This window comes from Gopherus flavomarginatus, chromosome 6, assembly GCF_025201925.1.
Source record: "Gopherus flavomarginatus isolate rGopFla2 chromosome 6, rGopFla2.mat.asm, whole genome shotgun sequence".
In the NCBI taxonomy this organism is placed as follows: domain Eukaryota; kingdom Metazoa; phylum Chordata; order Testudines; family Testudinidae; genus Gopherus; species Gopherus flavomarginatus.
In genome coordinates this window covers 124473696-124491009 of record NC_066622.1, presented here as the reverse complement: position 1 = coordinate 124491009, position 17314 = coordinate 124473696, and the positions used below count along the sequence as shown (strand labels likewise).

Sequence of the window (17314 nt, the reverse complement as noted above, 5' to 3'; positions counted from 1 at the left end):
CGCTGGGGCCGCACCAATGTAAAACTGGTGCGAGAAGAGAATCAGACCTGTCGAGCAGTGGTTCTCCCCAGTGCATACATATACAAGAGCCTAATCCTGCAAGCAATGGGACCTGAGGAAGATGCAGCATCACAGAATGAAGCCCTTTGCAGAAATGTTGGTGAAGATTTATATCAATTTCTCTCGTTTTCACTAAAAGACCTTTATTGAGAGCAGAGAAGTGGGATGGAAATACAATAGTAACCAATCATATGATCTCTTTGCACATCAATTACAGATTTTATTAAGCAGTAAATCTATAACGAGGCTCAAAAATCTGGCTATTACTGTGCATGCAAATCAACCTTTTAAGGGCCCAAACCTTCAGTCCCTGGGCATCCAAAACCTCCCATATGAAGTCACTGGGAGCTGTGGGTATGCAAAGAATAAAGGATTGGGCAATTGGAGTGAAGATTACCCCAGATAACATTGGAACAGTGGAAACGCCCCAGCGGATGAGAATGACCATGGCACAGTGGGTAACTGATTGCTAAATAGGAGGGAGCTTTCTCTCCTGCATGCCTTGCAGCTAGGCTCCACTAACTCCATATAGGCCACCGGAGAACTGAGTGTGGGGATATGGACTTCAGTGGAGGGCCACTGCGTCAACGATTATACAATCAAGTGGTCATAATTTTCCATAAGGGGGAATGCAGGGACTGGAGCCTGATTCCATCCTGGGAATAGGGCTGGAGAGGAGCTGTAGAAAGGCTTGAGGTCTGGCCTGGAAATGCCTATCGATTTGAGTCTGTCTCCCCCAACTCCTGTCCAGTTCAATCTACATTGCATCCTAAGATACTTCTCAACCTATTAGCCCACTGTGCCTCCTGAAATCTGTATAGTCCAACAGGAAAACAGTAAGACTCATTCAAATAAATACACCTACTAAGGTGTCTGAATATATTTTGGATAACATTAACCTTTCTGAAACAGCTGCCATCAGCCAGAATGGTCCTACACCTCCATAAATCTCAAATGTATGTCCTGATCCCACAGCTGGCTGGATCCACAGAGACAGACCCCTGCACTTGTTCAGAGCCTCTCTGAAAGGAATGGGGCTCCGTGTACCACCAGTTGCAGCATTCCGTCAATAATTTATAATGAAGTCAAGTCTCGTCAATGTTAAGGCTGAAAGGCAATCTGGCCAAAGTGAAGAATACAGTCATTGAACTGCACTCACATGTAATGCTGTTGTGCCAAAATATTGCGTCCATAATAAGGGGAAATATTCTCCTTTCAATATGAATGTGTAACTCTTCTTGATGTGAATAGAAGTTATGCATGTGGATTGATAGAATAGGCCCTATGTACTGTAGCATCAACTACGTTAGCCACCTATGCTGCCCGTGTACTGAAGGGAAATACTGAAGGGAAAATAACGAAGTTCGGCTGTAACTTTGATATTTAAATTTAAGGTTAAAGTTCAACATTTAGCCTGCCTTGTCATACCTGGGCATTGTTTTTTCTGGATATGTATCACAACCACAGAATCATTTACTTTTCTTTTTGTCAAGGAACAGAATGGTTTCTTTTCCAAACAAAATTAGATGGCAGTTTTGAGATAAAATATTCTGCTGAGATTTTTGTATTTAAAAGTAACATTGCATTTTAATTTTAAATAGAGCCACTCCTGCAATCCTTGTGCATGCCCATAATTTCCATTGAGTACAGTGGCCCAAAAGAAACAGAATTTGGCTCAGTGTTTCATTTCCATAGCAAAAAGAGATTCAATAAACATGCAAACTAGCCTTCTGTCAGGTAAAGCTAAATCACTTATGCAGTCATGATCCTTGTAGGAGCTCAGATATCATCATGATGGGTGCAATATAGCAACAATATAATGTAACCTCTCTAGATTACATTATATTCAGTTGTTGCAAGTGCAAAATTCCCAGTGAGTGGGTGTTTTGCATTCAGGAGGATTGCAGGATGAGACTAGTAGGCCTTGGTCCTGCCCTCAACTGCTAAGTTGATAATTACTGCATAGCTTGTAAATGGAGTCATGGCACATGGCTGATTTGGCCAGCTCCTCATCTAGTAAGGACAGGATTAGTCCCCATCGTAGCAAGATGGGGCAGTGCATCTGGCTTACTGTATCTAAAGATAAAGCTTGAACCTACAGAGGAGAAGCAGAAAGATTTCCAACCAGATTGTGTAGAACTACGCATCTCTTCAATAAAGAAACAGATCTTCCTCTTCAAATCATCATTATTCAAATTAAAAGCAGGAAAAAAAACATCTACATGCAAACAAAAAGTGTTATGGGAAAGATTTAATTTGCACCTTTGTCTTTAATTTCATGCAGTACTGTGGTTTGGAATCTCTAAAAGGCACATCAAGTGGCATCTCTCAGGCTGCAAATCTAGTGCTAATTAAAACTGCATTAACCCTAATGGATTGGAAAGAGGGAATCTAATTTAGAAAACTTCTGTTTACACAAGGCAGGCTAGAATAACAAACTACCCCAGGCTTCATCTTGCACCCTCCACACACTCACTCTCTTTCTCCTCTCTCTCACACACACCCCTAAATGTATGATTTACTAGATCACCTTTATAGGGGAAGCTTATAGGGGGACGAACTTCTTTCCCAGTGCTACTGACATAGTCACTGTAAGTTGGGTAGCTTCAAAATCCCTGTATTGTTGCACTCAATAATCACATGTGCTTGCGCTAATCAGTGTCACAGGTGTCACTAATAATTCACTTAATTACTTCATTATTTTTTGCCACTCCACAGACCAGTTTGTACTTACTGTACAGTACGTAGTTATTACTACCACTTATGGGGATGATTTCAACTATTCCAGAAATTCTCTCTTGGTTAGGACAAGTATTGTCTTGTTTTCCTTGATTTCCCAAGTGGCCATGATAGATGCATCAATGAAGAATCTAATTAATGACAGTAGCTCCTAGAAGTGTGAGTAATAAGTGATCAGTTATTTTGGAAAAATCAATAAAAAAGATTTGCTTTTTTTAAAATGCCAGGTTTTATTTTTTCCTTAGACCCTAATATAGCCCCCATCCTCCTCAATATGGGGGAAAAATCCCTGTCTGAGTGAGCTTCACAAGCACTGCACCCATACTAGAAATCAGCAGAACCTGGCCTCACGTCATTATGGGGGAAGCTGAGCTGTAAGTAGCCCCCTGAGGCTTGTTGTCCTAATGAATACTAGGCCACAAATTAATGAAGTAGGTTTTGGAAAAACATTGTGATTTTTAGCCACTCAAGCATCAGTAAATCTGCTAGAAGTCAAGACAGCTGTTTATAGTTTGTTAAGATGTTGACGGTTTACAAATTAGATTTTCCCTTTGAAAAACAGAGCACCTATCAGCTTGTTATTGTCACTCATCATAAACCCAGGCACTTCCTTTGCTGTAGGAGAGATGCTAACGTTAGGTGGTCTAGTCGTTAGGAAGCTCAGGCTTAGTTTTATCCTGCAGCATCAGAAGTAAAAACCTTGTTTTCCCACAACTGCCCCTCTTCAAATGGTCTTTGCTCTTCTCGCCCTAGATTTTTATTGACAGGTAAAATGTCATCCTCTAGTCATTCAAACTTATCAAGAATTGAAAATATGTAACAATTGTTTTTTCTTTTTTACTTGCCTTTTTGGGCACAAAAGGTATTTTGGCTGCACAACACCTCCTGCTGGCTGAAATTAAGAGCTTTGTCTGCAAGAGAAAGAAATACACACAAACCCACTTTTTAATGAGAATTCCCCTCTTCCCCCTGGTGACAGCTGTAAACCCCCAAGCTGCACACAAATTTCCTGGACTTAGAAGCCAAAGCCCAGGCCTACAGCACTAGGCAGCTTCCTGTGTCTTCCTGTTTTGGAAATGAACTGCAATTTGTTTGCATTGACCCATAGCGTCACTTGCAGAATCTAGGGTTACCTTAATGGACCAAAACACAGGAGAGAGATAAAATTTCTCTTTAAACCACTTCAGCATCAACTTCTCATCCCAGTCTTACTCCAGCATCGCAGTAAAGGCTGTTTATCCCCAGGGGAGCAATGCCAGAGCAGACCACAATCCAGTGACTGCTGCGCTGTTGCATTCAGTGATTGATCATCCCTACTCGACCTAACATAATTAAAATCATTTTGTAACTCGCAATTTAAAAAGGCCGAATCTCTAATATATGGGTCCTCAAATTCATTCAAATACTTAAAATTTGGCTCATCCTCGTCCATAAAAAAATTATTAAAAGCACTTCCAGTAAAAACCATTGGTAAAATCGATAAAATCTCCTCACCTTGGTCTTTACCACTGCAATCCTCTACCTCCGCCATCATTCTTGGAACAACTGGAGGGACCAGGCTCTCAGTCTCATACATTTAAGACATCATTTTCGTCCTTCCGGTTTTATCCATAGGTCCAGCGACTCTTTTTATTCCCCTAATATATTTAACACTGCCGACTGGGGCATCAAAGTCGGCAGCGGGGGCGTTTTTAACCCGGTCCAGCGCCACTCCGGTATATGAATTAAAATTCCTTTTTTCCATGGCTAATAGATATACCCTTACCAGGGGGAAACTAACCCTTACCAGGGGGATTCTTACCCGTACCTGGGGGAGGCTACCCTTACCAGGGGGAGACTAACCCATACCTGGGGGAGGCTACCCTTACCAGGGGGGCATAATATAAGGGGTTGCCCAGCCTCACCCACACCCCAAAAGGGATGTGGGTCTGTCCTCCACATTCCGCCTGGCTATCCAAGCCAGTTACCGACTCTCACCATGAGGAGGTGGCGGTTGGACTTGCAATCCAGAGGCTTTCCTCAAATGAGGGGTCCCAAACAGCATAACTCCGAGCTCTAACGGGCATGGAGAAAAGGCTCAAGAAGAAGATCCTTCTTTGAGAACCTCTCCACCCCCCACAGCTTCTCAGTGAGCATCCTTCCCTTGTCAGTCATGATCTGGAGTCTAGTTCAATCACAATTAGGATTCCTGACTCTGTTAAGGGCACTATCAATCAAATTGTGATCCACCAGAAGTACTAATTTCCTGATTGCAAATGACAGTGTTGCATAATCTCCATGTGCCATTCTGACATACCATTTAACAAGGACTGCACTTAAAGTAAATCAGACGGTGCTGATGTGTATCCCTCTATGTAGCGCTTCTAAACACAGGAAAGAGAACACTGATTGAACAGGCAACATCTAGATACTGAGTAAGCTTTTGGTTAAGCCAGCTGTGAACGAACAGGCCTCAGGGTATGTCCACACTGCAGCTGGGAGCGAGCCTCCTAGCATGATAAAAACAGCAGCGTGGACAGTGCAGCAGAAGTCGAGGCAAGCAACCTGAGTCCGGACTCACTCATTCCCCAGGGTCCAAGCTCTGGAGGCCAGCCCAACCCACTGCTCATGCTGCGACAGCGACATTGCTATTTTTAGTGTGTTCGCTTGAGAATGCCTAGTGCTGTCTACCCAGGCAGGGAGGCATGCTACCAACTGCAAGACAGGCATACCCTTGCAAGTAGAGGCTGACAGAGAGGAGGAGGATCTTTTTATTACAGCATTGCACTAAGGACACAGGGGGCTGGGGTTAAATTCTTGGCTCTGCTGCAGACCTTGGGCAAGTCATCTAGCCTCTCTGTGCCTCAGGTTTAACCTGGGGATAATACTTCCTTTCTCTCAGTCTATTTAGATTGTGAACTCTTAAGGGCAGGGACCATATCACAGCATCTAGTATAAACAGGCCCTAATCTCAGCTGTGGCTTCTAGATGCTACTGGGGATGGCAGCTGTTGGTTTCAAAAGACAATGTGTATGCACCAAAATGGTTCCGTTCCTGTGTGCTGTGCTGCAGCATCACAAGTGGCTAAAAAGTCCCATCCGTGAGTGACACAATCCTTGCCAAAGGGAATGCAGGAGTAAAGAGCAGGACCAGAAAATGAAGCTGGTGTGCTATTAGTACTTGAGGCCTGCATTGCTTTCCACCTTCATTCTCTTTGCTTTCCTCTCCCTCAGCCACCTTGACTCCCTGGTGCAGCACAGCCCTCTAGGGTAGCCTGTTGCTAGCTGCATCTTCCCAGCTTGCAGTGTCCACATTGAAAGTTTTCAAGTCCCTCTTGCAAATCTCCTTTAATCTTGGCCTGGGAGCATCCACAAGTTCCCCATACTGGAGATCCTTTGGAATGCATCTATCATGCATCCAGTGTACATGACCAAGCCAACTGTGACAGCTGTTTTGAGAACGATGATTAGATTGAAATACTTGAGAGTTCAAAATTACCCAGTGTCAGGAACTTTGACATTTAGAAGACAGGGTCTGAAAGGTGTTTAGTCTTCTCTCATACCTACTGTAGGTGGTCCAGGACTCACCATCATACAGTAGCATTCTCAAAATGAAACATCTAGTAGACCTATATTTTGGTGTTTAATGGATGTTTCCTGTTATCCCACACATGTTTGGCCAGTGGGCCGAATGTGGTGGCTGCCTTTCTGATGCGAGAATTAAGTTAGTCATCCAGAGATATCCAGTACAGTTGACCCTAGCTAGCAAAACTTGTGCACTACTTCTAGCATTGTCCCAGGTGTTAAAACTTCTGGGCCATTCAACTCACCTTGTGCCATAATCATTGTCTTCTTTAGACTGGTGGTTAGTGCAAATTCATCACAAACTAGAGCAAAGCTATTGCAAAGTTGCTGGAACTCTTCTTTGTTATATGTGATGTACACGGCATCATAGGTGATGTTTTCTTATCAGCCAGTGTTTGACTTTGCTTTTTGCTCTTAGACATGCAATGTTGAAGAGTTTCCATCTTATCTCCTATGGCGATTACACCCTGGGTGCTAGATAAGAAAGCATGACGGAGCAGCAGAGGGAAATATATACCAGAGAGTGTTGGTGTCAAAACACATCCCTATTTGACACCACAGTGGATTTCTTATTGGACTGTAGCCATCACAGAAGAAGTATTGAATTAGACTGGGGAGGATTGGGGGGCAACCAATTCTTTCTCGAAATTGAAAAAGGCCCTTTCACCTGGCCACATCAAAAGCTTTTCTAAGATCTATGAAGGCTATGTAGAGAAGGGTTCCTTGTTTCTGACACTTCTCTTGCAGTTGTCTTATGCAAAGACCATATCAATACTTGATCTACCAACCCAGAAGCTCCACTGACACTCTGGTTATACATGTTCAGCAAGAATGTGCAAGTCTTTTGTGTGAATATCTTGCCAAAGAGATTCTTTTGTGGATGTTGCAGTCATTCAGATCTTCGTTGTTTGTATGCAACATTATGACGTTGGCATCCTTCATGTCTTGTGGTATCCCCTCCTTCCCTCCAGCAGGCAAGAGAGATATTGTGCAGATGTTTAAGCCCAACTCTGTCTTCCTGATTTTAGTAATTCATTTGGAATTCCATCTTTTCCTGTGCCCTTTCCTGGTGTTAAGGAAGTGATTGCCTTTACAATCACTTCCTTAACACCAGGTTCTATATCGAGCTCTTGAATAGCCTGGAGGGCTGAGATCACACTGCTTCAGAACCAGTGATTTCATGTGGCTAGAGTTCGTGATAGTGTTCCACCCAGCACTGCATCTGTTTGCCTCTGTCAGTGATGATGTCTCCATTAAGAGATTTGAGCGGAGCAGTCTTCTCAGCTGAAGAACCAGTGGCTGTCTTGGTTCCATCTTACATACCTCTTAACCCTCCATTCTCAAAGGATGTTTGTATCTTCTCACACAGATTGAGCCAGTATGGTAGAGCATATTGCCTTGCTATTAATTGCAATGCACTCTTGGCCAATCTGAGGTTAACCCATATCTCAGGAGAAGGGTTCATGTTGTGGTGGAGATAAGCCATGCATTGTGCTTCAGTAACTGGAAGCATTTCTTCAGAGTATGCTGCAAACCAGACTCTCTTTTGCAATCTTTTTATCAAAAGCGAAGGTTGCAGCTATATGGATATTCATTCTGAGTGCATTCCATAGCATCCATAGATGCTATCATAATACTACTAATAATAATTATTAATAGATCAACGTGTTACACAGAGTTAGAAAAAGAGAATTAATTTCATCCTTTTGTAACTCAAAGTAATTACAGGTCTAATTCTGCTCCATACACTAGCCCTCTGACTTAGATTTTAAGTCCTCAGAACAGGAACCATGAACATAATTCTCCACTGTGTCTCAGCTGTGCTTGGATGTTTTGGAGACTGGCAGCTGCCTGGAGCCAGTTGCAGCTGCCTGACTGTGATTACATACAGATCTCAGCTTTCAATTGCAAAAAATAAGTTTTTAGCCCTTGTGGTTTTGAAAAGATTGAAAATATGACCCGAGTTCTGCCTCTGGGACTACAGCTAGACATTGTAGATCCCCAGTTGCTTCCTGCTGCTTGGGCAGTGCACAGGGACACCCCACTCAATTCCATTGGTGAGCTCTCAGCTGGTGTGGGTGGGGCATGGCTGCCCTGGCCCAGCCACTGCTGCTTCTGTTTTCCAGGTTGTGCAGGAGCTTAAGGGCAGATTTTCAAAGGTATTTAGGCTGTAAAGATGCAGCAAAGTGCCTAGTGTGATTTACAAAAGCACCTAAGCAGGTTAGATACTTAACTGTCATCGAAATTAGATATGGCCCAGGAAGATCAAGAAGCCTCTTCAGGTTAGTAGTTACAGGCTGAGGGAAACCCAAAATACGCAACTTTGAAGCCAGGCCTTAAGCAACTTTAAAGCATTCCATTAGTCATTGAAATCTTTACAGCCACACACTCAAAAATAAAACAAAAAGCAAAACAGTATTAATGTGTTTTGTGGCCAGGGCGGCAGGGGGGTTGGTTCTCCTCGCCTGGCGTGTGCAGGGCTTGATGGAGAGTCTCTTGGAGGAAAGAAGGTGCCATCTGTTCCAGAAAGCCTTTCAAAAAAGTGAAAGGCTTTTGCTGATATAAAGGCCAAGTGTCTGAAGAGGCTAGTGATTCAAAAGAAGCTTTGTAAAGTGCAAAGAAAACTCATCTATGCAAGAGCTCAGGCCTATCACAAGGAGTACAGGCAAATGTATAGACGTGAGATTCATATGGCCCAAATGGCAAGCAAAGCTGGCAATTACTATGTACCTGCTGAACCAAAACTGGCCTTTGTGATCAGGATCGGAGGTATCAATGGAGTTAGCCCAAAGGTCCGTAAGGTATTGCAGCTCCTTCGCCTGCGTCAGATTTTCAATGGCACATTTGTAAAACTCAACAAGGCTTCAATTAACATGCTGCAGATTGTTGAACCCTACATTGCCTGAGGTTACTCCAATCTGAAATCTGTGCATGAACTGATCTACAAGCATGGTTACGGCAAGATCAAGAGGCAGTGCATTGCTCTGACTGACAATTCTCTGATTCAGCGGTCTCTTGAGAAATATGGCATCATCTGCATGAAAGATGTGGTCCATGAGATCTATACTGTTGGCAAGAACTTCAAAGTAGTGAACAACTTTCTATGGCCCTTCAAGTTATCTTCTCCTCGAGGTGGAATGAAAAAGAAAACTATCCACTTTGTGGAAGGTGGGGATGCTGGCAACAGGGAAGATCAGATTAACAGGCTCATAAGGAGAATGAACTAATGGTGCCCAGCAGTGGACTTTCCTACTCTAGTCTGTTAATAAAAAAATTTCTGTGCAAAAAAACAGTTGGGAGTTCTTAATATTACTGCTAACCACTTACATAGCATTTTATCTTCTCAAAGGACCATACAAAAATTAACTAAATTAATTATTCCTTACATCATAATCTTCCTAGTCAAAATGCACCGTATTCCTCTTCAAAACATGCTGAATCGATATTCAAGGCATAAAAGGAATCTATGCTGCTTTGTGCTAAAATTCCACAGGGTGAGAGAAGCACTTTTTACACCACAAAGTATTGTGGCAGTTCTGGATCCACCTACATGCAGGTTCTTTCTTACCCTGCCTGGTGAATTCCACTGAATGAAGAGAAGGATCTCCCTTCTTGAAGGAGAGGTGTAATTTTAAGGTTCTAGAGATAGATAAACTGTGAAATGTTCATTATTACTACCACCCCTGGCATATTTAAACCTACTGCTGTTAGTGACTCTTATTGAAAAGCTGCATTGTGTATGACACAAACTAGAAAGGAGCTAGTTTGGTGAAGTGTAAAAAATGGGAAAACCTATGTCGAATCAGCCTTTATGTTAGAGATAGGCCAGGGCTTTGTTTTATGGAAACGTGTGCAGAACAAAAACAAAGTGTTTGCATGCAGATTCCATTTGAGCTAAACCGTTAAAATCCAGAGAGAGAAGGTGAGTGAGGTAATATCTGTTACTGGAGCAAGCTTTTGAGCCACACAGACCTGAAGAAGATCTGTGTGTAAAGCTCTAAAGCTTCTCTCTCTCACCAACTGAAGCTGGTCCAATAAAAAAATATTCTCACCCACCTTGTCTCTCTGATATCCTGAGACCGACACAGCTACAACTACACGGCACGCATTCAAATGCAGACATTCAGGTAACAACTCCCAGTTTTTAGGCCATGTCTCCTTAATATCACTTTAATACTCACAGCACTGCCAAGCCCCAGCATTCAAAAATCAAGACAGCCTTTCCACACCCCCCCAAAGTCATAAAATTAGTTTTAAAACCATGAGATCAAAAAGAAAAATGTAGAGTTTTTTATTTGCTTCCTGGTTTCTAAACCATTAGGTTCATATTTTCAAGCTTTTCTCCACAGCCATGAATGTTGGAAACTTTTTTTTGTTTAAATTAAAGCTGAGAATTTCACCTCATAACGTGATTCTAGGAGCTGTGGCTTTAAGAAAATCCCTGAAATCAGGGGACTTGGCAATACTGTGAAGAAAGGCACTCAATCAAGACACTTGGGCTGGTATTTTCAAAGGGGGAGCCTAAGGGAATTTGTTGTTCAATTGTTCTGATTGTCAAGCCAACATTAAAGAAGAATGAACATTTATACTTACAGTAATACTTGCACTAGGTTGCATTTACGATCAGTGTTGCAAATGAAACAACTTTCCAGCATGGGCCCACCACAAACACCACATGCAAAATAGACTCTTCACTTTATATCTGTTTCATAGCTCACACATGGTGAAAAGTGTCCTTAACTCCATAAGCTATGCCAGGATGTTGTGCTTTTTTAACACTACCTTTCTTTTAAGCAACTTTTTTAAAAACAGTTCTCAATACAACATTACTTTGTTAACTCACTTTCTTGGCTGCTTTACTGGGAGAGTCAAGCTTTCAGGTGAAATTGATGGTGTTAACAAATATTTACATGATTCATGTTAAGAGTAAAAGATACCAAAAGTTGCCAGTGATTTGGGGTGTCTAAAACTGTGCATCCAAAGATAAAGGCATTCAGTATCTGGCTACATCCGAAACATTGCCTTAGCATGTAGTGATGATGCAGTGGGAAATATTCATTGTGTTTGCTAGAAGGCCTCCAGGCATCCAAAACACCACTTGAGTGTGCCTTGTGGGAAAGGAGGAGTTAATTAAGTTACCTTATATTTAGTACTAATCTTTTTCCAGGCTTGTCAGGTAGCAAACAACAAGCTTAGACTTGACTCTGAGCATCAGCTCTGTCTTCATATAGTCTTGTGGGTAGTTTAATGTAACATTAATTGAATTGACATCTCTGTTGAGATCAATTACAAATGCAGTACTCATGTTATTTCAACAGCTGACAGTTTGTGCAACTGTCATCAGACTCTGATTATCGAGATACAGGCATGGAAGTCAGCTGGGATCAACATTCATAAGGCATTATTTTGTAGTACGGGGCATATGGAAGGTTCTCTTACTTTGCTGCAGCAACAGTTACAGCTTTGCAGTTAGAAACCTATGAACATTCATATCCAATCTTGGACCCACTCTAATTTTGCCTGTGTTTGAGAGCATCCATGAACATTGGTAGATGGAGGAAGATTCCACAGCAAGAAAAACCCTCTAAACATTTTCCACCAGCTAACTGGATTCTTTCCTTCTAGAAAAGTTAAAGAACTTCCTTCTAGAGAAACCCAGAGCTTATGGGGACTGGAAGGTATCTGGGCAGCTTGCAACAGGAAAAAGTCTGTTATAGGGAAATGGATGTTGAGGGAGGGAATCTGTCCAAGGGAAGTGAAATTGTAGAGCTTGTTGGGAAATGTTTTAGTACATCTGAGAAATGAAAAAAAGTTTTTCTTCAAAAATTTTTAGGCTTTTGTCAAAAAAAAAGTCTGAACACTGACATTTTTTATCCAAAAATTGAACAATTTTCAGGGTTTCTTCCCCCCCCCGCCAAAAAACCATGAAAAGTGTCATCCAAATTGGACATTTCCTGTGGCAATGCCATTTTTCATTATAAAAACTTTTGAAGGAAAAAGGTTGAACAACTCTAGCATTGCTTCATTCCACCCTTTGCTGTTTGATCTTATAGCCCTGTACATGGGAACGTCTCCCCTTGCTGGCTGAAGTAGGAGCTGTCCTGGGACCAGCGTGGGTGATTTACAAGGAGCTGCACTCCACTTTACCCAGAACCAGAAAAGCACACTTGCAGTCCCAGGATGGCAGAGGCAGGGTTGTGAAGCTTTTCCAGCCCTCACCACCAGCTCCCAGCTGTGACACCTTACTCACGTGAGAAGTCCTATTCACTTGGGTGGAGCTAGTCAGTTTGTAAATTAGTACTCAACGCTTGAGTAAGAGTTACACAATTGGGTCTCAGTCTAGTCTTAGACTTCTTCCCAAGTGGTTTCACCTCCCTGATATATTTTGTTGCTTTCCCTTTTGTAACCAAGCAGAAAACCACCTCTCCTAAAGGATATGCAACCCAAAAAAGTAGCAGCATGAAGCAAAACAAGTAGCATGACAAAACAGGAGCATTTATTAAATTAGTTCCTTGTGTAGCCCTGTCTCCTCTCTTATACCGGACCCATGCATTCTAAATCAAATCCATTGTACTAACTAAAGTCCCATACCATACAGGGTATATCTAAAGGACTATACAGGTGTTCAGTGGAATTCTGAGTTCAGGTATGAGAGGAGCTTTGATTCTATGCAGCCATTTACTCTGGGATGTAGTAGTGATATAGAACTTCTAAACACAAAGACCCTCTCAAGACAGTCTGCCGCCTGAGGCAAAACTTCAGTTTGCCACCCCCTCCTCCTCTGTGTTGCACCACAGACTGGCCTACAGGGCTATGAATGGCAGAGGGTTCAAACTTCCCCATGTAAACCTTGTTGCAGGATCTACAAAGGGAAGTTCATAGAATATCAGAGTTGGAAGGGACCTCAGGAGGTCATCTAGTCCAACCCCTTGCTCAAAGCAGGACCACTCCCCAGACAGATTTTTGCCCCAGATCCCTAAATGGCCCCCTCAAGAATTGAACTCACAACCTTAGTGCACTACACGTTAGAGCTCTCTGCAGTTCACACTCCCATAGACTGGTCTGCGATGCCATGTGGACAATGCTTTTCCCAGAAATCTGCTGCCCTAGGCAGCTGCCTGGTTTGCCTATAGCTAGAGCGGCCTTTGTCTAAGCATTGGGAACTGCTCTTTAAGGCCAGGTCTACACACAGCTTTTTGTACTGATTTAACATTTTCGTTTGGGGGTGTAATTTTATACTGATACAGTTAAAGTGAGAGAACTCATAGCATGGACACAGGTATATATCAGTATGAAGGGGCAAAAAATGATACCACTATACATATACATAAAAATGCCTTTGTACTGACATAACTGCTTCCATACTAGGGGGTGTATCACATTAGCTAGGCTGGTTTCTAAACCAATCTATTTAAAGTCTGTATAGACAAGCCCTTGCAGTGTGATTGTAAGGAAACCCTGACAAGCTTTTGAAGTTACATCTTCTTTAAAACCCTGGGAGAAACATGTTACAGAAACACCACAGGCGAAGTCACTGGAATAGGTTTAGACACGGCATTTGATGAACGATCCCCTCAATTGGCCCATTCACAGGAAAAACTCAGAGCCTGATCTCCAAAGAGCCTGCTTACATTGCTAGCCCTAGGAATTGGAGAAACCTCGCCTCCACAAGCAGAGAGCAGCTGGCAGTGGCCCTTGTGAGTAAATCACTGTCAAATTGCTACAGCGGATGTTGCAGCAATCAAGACTGCCAATAAGTAAATAATTGTGGGTGAACACCTGGTTTTCATACTGCCTAACATACCTGCCATGGGCATTTTAGACACAGGCACTCATGTAGAAAGCAGGGCAAATATTTATTTTGAAATCACTACAGGAATCGTGAAAATATCTGGATTTTTCTCACAGGAGCTGGGAAACCTGAATGCAGCTATTTATTGTATGAAATAAAATGCCTTTACACAAGAGAGTATGGAAGAGAGGCAAGTGGTCCCATAAGGCAGGAATCCACAAAGCCTCATTTCTGATAATTAGTTTGAGACTGAAATATAATGATCCCTTTTAGTCAGTCAACTGTAGCTGTCATGGTCTGTGTGTGTGAAGGATAAGCCACTATCCTCCATACCTCTGTAATGTCTCATTTCGAGGGACATCACTCATTTTGGATCCAGTTACCCAAATTCTCACTTTAATTGCTGTAAGCTATATTCATCAGAAATGCAGTACTGTGGAACTGAGGTTATGGAAAATGTTTATTAGTATTATTATTGGAGATATAGTACAGCAGTGCCTGGAAGCACCAAGATCAAACCTCCATTGTGCTAGGCACTGTATAAACACATAGCTAGAGTCAATCCCTGACCCAAACAGCATCCAATTTAAGTAGACCAGACTGCTGAAGGGTGGAGGGTAGGAAGTATTGCTGTCACCATTTTACCCATGCAAAATTGAGGCACATAGAGATTGTGACTTCCCCAAGTTCATGCAGAAAGTTAGTGGCTGAAGTCAGAATGGAACCCAAGGCTTGTGAGACCCAATCTATGCCTTAACCACAAGGACATCTTTCTCTGAAAAGAGATGACTCTCCCATAATTCTAAGTTTCTTGCATGCACAGTGTTTTTGGGTCCTGCCATTTTGCATGCTAATCACATAGTGCAATGCCTTCACTTGGGCCCCAGCAGGTTAAGGGCCTTGACTCTCTCTCCCATAAATTCAATATTAACTTGATCTTTTTCATGTTGAGTTTATTTTCAGCCTGTTAATTATTCAAAATGCAACACACTGAAACAATGGACAAGTGATCTATATGATAAGATTCCAGGATTGTCACTCTGTGGGTCACTCTCAAGCCTCACATTTCTACTGATCCGGTGAACTCCGATGGAATCAGAAATGAACATTACCGAGAGCTCTTTTGTTTAGAATATCACCATGTTCACTCACGACTGAGATTCAAAATATTTTATCATCAAATTATTAAGTGCCTAGCCATTGCTGGCTTTTTTACACGCACGACTTCATGAATTACATCGTCTCTTGCAATTGCACAAGATTTTAAGCTACTAGTTGATTTTTTAAACTAACTGAACAGCCAGTGTTTCTACTATTAAACTATATAAATAAAGGAACTCAACTCCCTTCCAAAAGAGAATGGCAGGTTTGGTGTTCATCCTATCAGCAGTGAGAATGAGTAGTTTTGCCTCTTTTGAATTTGAACTTTTGGATATAGCAAGTCAAGATATTTGAGAGGTCATTCTTATATCATTAAGCCATCCCTTCCAGCATCATAAGTAAATCAAGCACACCCTTTATGGATAGATACAATTATCTTATTAAATATACTGCTGTCCATCATGTCTTGTATAATATTTATAGTCATTACTGTAGCACATTTTAGTAAGAACTTGATGTATTGACAGCACTTTATTTCCCCGGGATAAAGTCCTATCAATTTTAGGGTCCTGTTTCTTTGACCCCACACTCCAGATTCCTTACATATTACATGCTTTGACCCTGTGCAAAGCTCTATTGCCATAATAAAGAGGGAGGCCTGCTCTGTAGCTCATCACCCAGATTCTTAGCTGGTGTAAACTGGTATCACCTAAATACATTCAATGAAAGGATGCCAATTTACTCCACCAAAAAACCTAGCCCCTTATGTATAGTACCTTATATATCTCTGGATAAATAAACTTGTGTTGAAGCATCAAAACCAAAGTAATCCCAGAAGGTCTCAGACCATATTCAGGAAAACCATAACTCATCCCTTATCTGAACGGCTGCTATCATTCTGAAGTAATTAATAGGCCAACTTTGGGGAGGGCATCTTGGAGAGGGATCATTTGGGTTATGGATAAATGAGGGAGTATAGATGCCAGTGTGGTCAGTTGCTAAACTTTCACAAGTAGAACGTTAGGCTACAGACATTAAACAAAAACTCAACCAGTTAAAGTATATATATCTTTCTACATTTATGTGATCAATGGTTGCTCTTTGTAAATGACCCCAATAAAAATCAGGCTTAGTTTTTGCTGTATCTTCTTTTGAATACTTATAAACAGAGCATTTGGCAATTCTTTGAATTAGATCTGTGATTTATGAATGGCATATATAACAATTAGACTGTGAAGATGTACAGTTAATCCATTTAAAGGTGTAAGAAGTCCATTTAATGAACGTTATAGTCACATTAGACTTGGAAACATCTAACTCTTTTGTTGAATAAAAAGTTCAATGAGATTAACTTCTCTTAGTTGGTTTTAAAGAATAATCAAACATGTCCTACTCTGATAGTGTACTATTCCTTAGTGCATGGATTCTGCATACCAATGTCTTCAATGCAGAAGAGTAAGAATAAGACTGGGAGACATTATATTTCAGTTAAATAATTACAAATTAAAGAGGATCACTTCTACTTTCTATACTTACTATAACATGATAAGAAGCTGAACTCCTTGAACTTGTAATTATATAACAGAATTGTTAATCTTCTGGTTCGGTATTCAGTTCTACTGCATTAAATGTATTCTTACAATTATCAAGTTTACTACATGGCACAGACATTTCTACTGGGAAACCTATTATTTGATTATATCAGATTTTGACCATAAATACCGTAATGGAATTCTGTTTTCAAATCTCAGACTGCCACAAATGACTAATGAGGCTATCTAATATATGTATACGAGTTGAGAACCTGAAAAACACTGGTATAATTACTGATTTTCAATTTGTAACACAAAGCTTCCAATTATTTTTACAGTTTTGTGCAATTTTTAAAAAAGGTTTAAAATAAAGCATGTATACATTCAAAATATTAAGTAACTTGCAATATTTAAAATTAAATTTCTTTATATGTCCTTTAAGCAGCTGTTCCTCTCAATAGAAACTCATTTAGGTTGAAGAGTTACTGACCAAAGCTATCTTCTCTTCACAGCATATCATAGCATAA

The 17314-nt window shown here is 41.3% G+C and overlaps 1 pseudogene; it reads left to right on the top strand.

The window, feature by feature from the left end:
• The first annotated feature begins 416 nt into the window (after positions 1–416).
• Positions 417–9646, top strand: LOC127054533 (60S ribosomal protein L7-like; annotated as a pseudogene).
• Positions 9647–17314: the final 7668 nt, after the last annotated feature.